This window comes from Emys orbicularis, chromosome 6, assembly GCF_028017835.1.
Source record: "Emys orbicularis isolate rEmyOrb1 chromosome 6, rEmyOrb1.hap1, whole genome shotgun sequence".
NCBI classification, from domain to species: Eukaryota; Metazoa; Chordata; order Testudines; family Emydidae; genus Emys; species Emys orbicularis.
The window spans coordinates 120,065,853-120,071,852 of record NC_088688.1 but is presented as its reverse complement, the minus strand read 5'-3'; positions in this window follow the sequence as shown (position 1 = coordinate 120,071,852).

Here is a 6,000-nt window from a genome sequence, read left to right as displayed (position 1 = left end):
TGCCCCATCTGTAAACAGCTTTCTGTTTTTTGTAGTGCACTGTGCAAACTTGTAACTTCCTCCTGTAGCTTTATTTGTACTTACACTTAAGCATTTAAAAACACTGCTTTTCTTCTCATATCCTGCTACTGCTTTCTTGATCGATTCAGTCTTGTCTGCTTCAACAAGAAAAGTTTTCTCGTGCTTCGTTTCAAAACGTCGTCGAACACTTGATGTGCGACAAACAACACTTTCACAACAGAAAGCACAAACAGCACGGTCCTTCTTTTGAATAAATCCAAATGTGTCTGTCCAAGAAGGCTGAAATGAACGGACATATAACTTTGCTTTCTTAGGAGCTGACATTTTGTCAAATGTTCCCCTCAACACACAGTGGGGAAAAAAATGGCGACAGAGGGCATGCACAACGTCAAATGCAGTGCGCGGTTCCACGTGCCTGATATAAGCCGCAAATCAGGACTTAAAAATATGCCAGTGGTGCTGGAACGATTTTTAAGGTAGGGGTGCTGAGCTGTGCCCCCACTTGCCCCTGTCTGCACCCCTCACTGCCCCAGGCTGGGGCCAGTGGGCCACAGCTGGGGGTGGCTGCAGAGCGCCGGGCCGAGGCCAGGAGCAGAGCCCTGGGCCAGCAGCCAGTATCCCAGGCCAGCAGCGGGCTGAGCGGGGCCAGCGGCCGGGATCCCAGCTGGCGTGGGGCTGGCAGCTGGTATCCCAGGCCAGCAGTGGGCTGAGCGGGGCTGGCGGCCAGGACCCCGTCTGGCAGGGGGCTAGTGGCTGGAACCCCAGACCAGCAGCGAGCTGAACGGGGCCAGCGGCCAGGACCCTGGCTGGCAGGGGGCTGGTGGCCAGAACTCCAGACCGGCAGTGGGCTGAGCGGGGCTGCTGGCTGGTATCTGAGGCCGGCAGCAGGCTGAGCGGGGCCAGCATCCAGGACCCCGTCTCGCAGGGGGCCGGGAGACAGAACCCCAGGTTGGCAGCAGAGTGCCACTGAAAATCAGCTCGCATGTCACCTTTGGCACACGTGCCATAGGTTGCTGACCCCTACCATACTTCAACAAAAAAACTTCAAAAACAGACTTCAAAGAGAAACTGCAGAGCTACAATTCATTTGCAAACTTAACACCATCAATTTGGGCTTGAATAGGGATTGGGAGTGGCTGGCTCACTACGAAAGCAATTTTCCCTCTCTTGGTATTGACACCTCCTCATCAATTATTGGGAGTGGACCACATCCACCCTGATTGAATTGGCCCTGTCAACACTGGTTCTCCACTTGTAAGGTAACTCCCTTTTCTTCATGTGTCAGTATATTTATGCCTGTATCTGTAATTTTCACTTCATGCATCTGAAAAAGAGGGATTTTTACCCACGAAAGCTTATGCCCAAATAAATCTGTTAGTCTTTAAGGTGCCACCGGACTCCTCGTTGTTTTTGTGGATACAGACTAACACAGCTGTCCCTTTGATACTTTTTTATTTGGCAGCTGGGGATTGCCTGAGGGGGTTGGTAGTTGGGAGACCTGTCAGGATTGGAGAGCTTGTCATTGGTGTTGTGGGAGGAAGTTTAACTTCTGGGAGGAGGGTTCAGAAGCACTCGTCCCCAGAGAGAGGACTGAGAGGAAGTCTTTGCTACCATACTATGTTAACCTTGCCTGGGGCAGTCTGTCATTTTTTGGAATTGGTGTTGGATTAGGATTATGTTGAGACACTTGGAACCATAAATCAGGAAGTTGGAATGCACAGAGATATGGAGAAAATTACAAGGGCATCGTTTAGAGACAGACGCAGCCGCAATTAGATGCAAGACGCAGCAGAATTTATAAGAAAGCTGCTTATTGAAAGATGTCAGTAAGTAATATCTTACTGCCCCACCCCCGCCTTTGAGAAATGTGATATACTGAGTGGAATAGAGGGAAGGGGCATGATAACGGAAAACCAAATTGAATTACAGCTCTTAGATGTCTGTTGATCCTTTGTGCCCAACCTAACAGTCATGATGGGAGGGAAAGGCAGGAGTCACAACATCTTTAGTTGAAATATATTATTCAGCCACTAGATGTCTCATATGCTATATAGAGTTCCAGCCAGGGTGTGGTCCCTTGTATACAAGGGTAACAAAGCTGGTGCTCAAACTGTGTAGAAACCCATTGTTTCTTTGTAATAATAGTTGTTTTCTTTAATAAACACCTCCTGATTAAGAAGATTGTTTATTTCATTCCCCATGACAGCAAGGACCTTGCTGGGCTGTTGTCTCAATTGTAGGGTTTCTTTAGGGGTTTGAAACCAGAAATTAATTTTCAGTCCTTCGTACACTTTCTGACTTCAAAGCAATGGAAATTTCACTTTAAAATCTGTTATGTTCCTAATTATTCGGATCTACTGGTTGTGTGGGAGGTAATGCTAACACCTACACTCATTTTCCATACTGAAGATCTGAAGAACACACTTCCTTGATTGGGATTTACCTGGTGTGGAGAACTGGGAAACTTCTGATTTTTTTAATGAAAGAATATATGTGTGACTCAGTTTCCCCCTCACCTTATCTTGTTGTTACCTGCTGGGTGTAAAGAGGTTAATTTCTTTCTTGGAACAGAGCAAGCAATGAAGTGACTGGGGGGGACGTCGCTAAGCGTGAATGAACAATAAAGCACTAAAATCACTGTGGGAGCGGGAGGGAATTAATGCAATTCCCTAGAAGACAGATACACACGTCTGTAGAAGTACCACTTCCTTGGGGGGAAATTGTGTGTTTTGACAGGGTTCACGAAGCCCAGCAAACAATGACCTAAGAATTGTTTAAAGATTCCAGCCTGATATAGAGAGGGTGTGAGGGCATGTCACTCTCACTAGATGCAAGAACTGAATTGAAATGCCACTGTGACCTAGAGAGCCAGACCCTGCAGAAAGGGTTTGAAGGACTTTGAAACCTACCAGGGTCTCCATGTGGAAGATGGGTGACACCTGGCAAGACAGTCATGCACATAAACTGTTTATTGTTTTCACGATATGCAATGCTTTTGTTCTAAATAAATACTTTGCTTTATGAAGGCTGGTTGGTCACTGGTAAACCCTGTCATAGCCCCTGGGAGAGAACAGTGTGGCAGGTGCTGAACTAAAAACAGATTTGCTAAGGTGATCACTATGAGTTTCAGGAAGCAATTGCAGCCTGAAATCCTTGGTGTAGAAGGAGAGGAACATAGATTAGTGGCCCAAGAAAGATGATGGCTAAGAGGCCTGAGACCTGAGGGAGGGTGCCCTCGAGGAGGCCATGAAGGCCTCTGGAACAGTGACAGCTGGCTTTCCACTTTTTTTCTTAGATGCAGTCCTTAACCTCCCCAATTCCAGCTACTTGCATATTAGACCCAGCCAACAAATGTGCTATCCCTCGCCCCCACCCCTTTTCCGTTTTTGCAACTTGGCTCCCTAGGATCTTGTCAGTTTTCACTCCCCTGCTATTTTCTTTAGTCTCCACTAGGGGGAGAGGCACTCCCCTGCACATGCTCACCTAATTGACTAGGCTGGAGAAAGACTGCAGCCTGAGGCCCTTAGGCTTGTTTTCTTTGTGCTTTCACTATCCAGTCACTAGGTAAACTTTCCTGTCACTTTCAGTTGTGTGGTTTATGTATTTCATTTGCTAATGAAACTGAGGCCGGCTAGAGCGCATCCTTTCATTTCCAATCTGCTTTTCTGATTCCTTAAAGCTCTGAACTCTCAAAAGTTTTTATAAAGCTTGTGGTGTTGGAACACGGCTAAAATACTGGTGGGGAAAAAATCATTTAAAATTACCCCCCCCCTCTAAATTCCACAAAATAGTGTTGATCTGGAATAAAAAAATGCCTGATCAGTGAAAAATGTCCTCCTGAGCCCCAGAAAGGGTGGTCAGCTGCTTCCAAGCATAAAACTGGTTAATATCCTTTTATCTTCTTGAATTTCTGATAAATATGTAATGCATGAACACTTTTTGTCTGTGTCTTCTCCTTGGTAATTCCATTCCACGGATTCACCACTCTCTTTGCAACATAAGGCCTCTTTAAATTATCCCTGCATATGTCCTTGTATCCAATATACACCTGGTCTTGTGGGATTTGTAGCCCTTTACAATCCACTGTGTATTAGAGCAAAGGGGTTTGCCACTCAGCAGATTTACATTGATAGAGACTAACCCTTGATTTCGATAGAATTGGCAGAGGCATTTTCTCAAAATCAGGCCATTTCCAGTAAATTGGGATCTAGTCACCCTATGCAGGAAATTATGTCATAAATATACCCTCCATATTCATTTGAGCTGTGATGCTTTTATCCACTGAAACTGTAGTCCCACCATGTTTTTTCTCACTTATGCTTCCTACAGATTTCTTTGTCTCCTTTCTGCATTAGCAGATACTCTTGCTTGCTTCTTCCCATATCCTTAAATCCTTTTCTTGATAGATGAACACAACCAGCTCTTCCCAGCCCATTCTTTGATAGACCTGACTCTCACCGCAGGGTGATGACGTTTCACTTGTTTGGTTTGTTGCACCTCGCTACAAAAACCAAATAGCTCACTTGTCATCTGGCTTTTCCAATCCTAGCTGGAATCTTCTCCTTCAATTCTTTACCACCTTTAGTCACTTTGTGCAGGAGGAAATCACTGTTAGCATTGTGAATGGGTTTTACCTAACCACAGTTTGAACTCCTGTCCTGTAGCCATTCTGATTAGGACTTGAAGTAGTATGGTGTCCATGTTGTCTTTTTGGTGGCAGCAGGCCAACTGATTGTGCATACACACTCACTAACCCACCCAACTCTTCCTGGGATGGGTTCAGTATTTGGTGTGCCAGCCACTCACTCTCCACTCCCAAATGGACTCACGTAAAGAAAACTGCAACTTCTGCTAACACTGGCAATCAGAGATGAAAGTAAGCCGGTCCGGTCCGGCATACTGGCTACGCAGTGCCGGACTGGACCGGCTTCTCCGGCGGTGATTTAAAGGGCCCAGGGCTCCAGCTGCTGTGGGGAGCCCTGGGCCCTTTAAATCACGGCCGGAGCTCCAGCAGCCGGGCTCAGGTGGGGATTTAAAGGTCCCGGAGCTCCGGCCCCTGTTCCTGTCGTGTGACTATTTTGGTGCGGGAAGGGTGTTTGGAGAAGCATGGACGGCTAATATTTTTGCTAGGTCTTTGTTTTTCTATTATAGCAATTCAACCTTATGTTTAAATTTGCTTAGAATTAACATTTGCCTCCTCTATTAACAGGGTTTAAAAATAATATCTCAGTGAGAATAACCTCATGCTAAAAAAAAGCTTTCAATATGAAACTTCAATTCCTTCCCAAATATTTATTTGCAGAGTTTTTTTAAACATGGCCACAGGAGTGTTGGAGACAGAATTATTCCTTGGAGGATTCTTGTGGTGCGGTTATACCTGACACACCTTGATGCTGATACCCATTCGGGGCTGAAGCACTAAATAAGGAGTGGTGACAATGTCTTTCTTTAAAAGAGCATTTATAAATTAGAAGTACTGAGAGGAGTGGAAGCCTTATGGAGAGCGCATTCTTTCCTGTAGTTTAACCCACTGGAATACACTATTGGAATAAGGTACTCTTATTCTGGAATATGAGTGTCCACACATGAAAAGTAATCTGGAATATGGTAGGATGTGAATTTAAAGAGGCTTAACTATTCCTGATTAAGTCCATGTGTGGACACTCTTATTCCGGCATAAAAGTGCCTTAGTCCGAATGAGTGTATTCCAGTGGATTAAGCTAATTCAGAATAAAGCACTCTTATTCTGGAATAAGAACACGTAATAAGAACACATGGAGTTTTCAGGATTAGCTATTAGGAAATAACTCCCCATGTAAACAAGCCCTAAATTAGATTGTAAAGAAACACTGAAGTAAGGGAGGAAAATCTCTCCTGGAGCAGTTTGAGGGTATGGACAGGAGACTAGTAGCAGTGGAAGGACAGATGGGAGGAAGTGGCACCCCCTGGGAGTGTTTCACACTTCCTCTAAAATCTGTG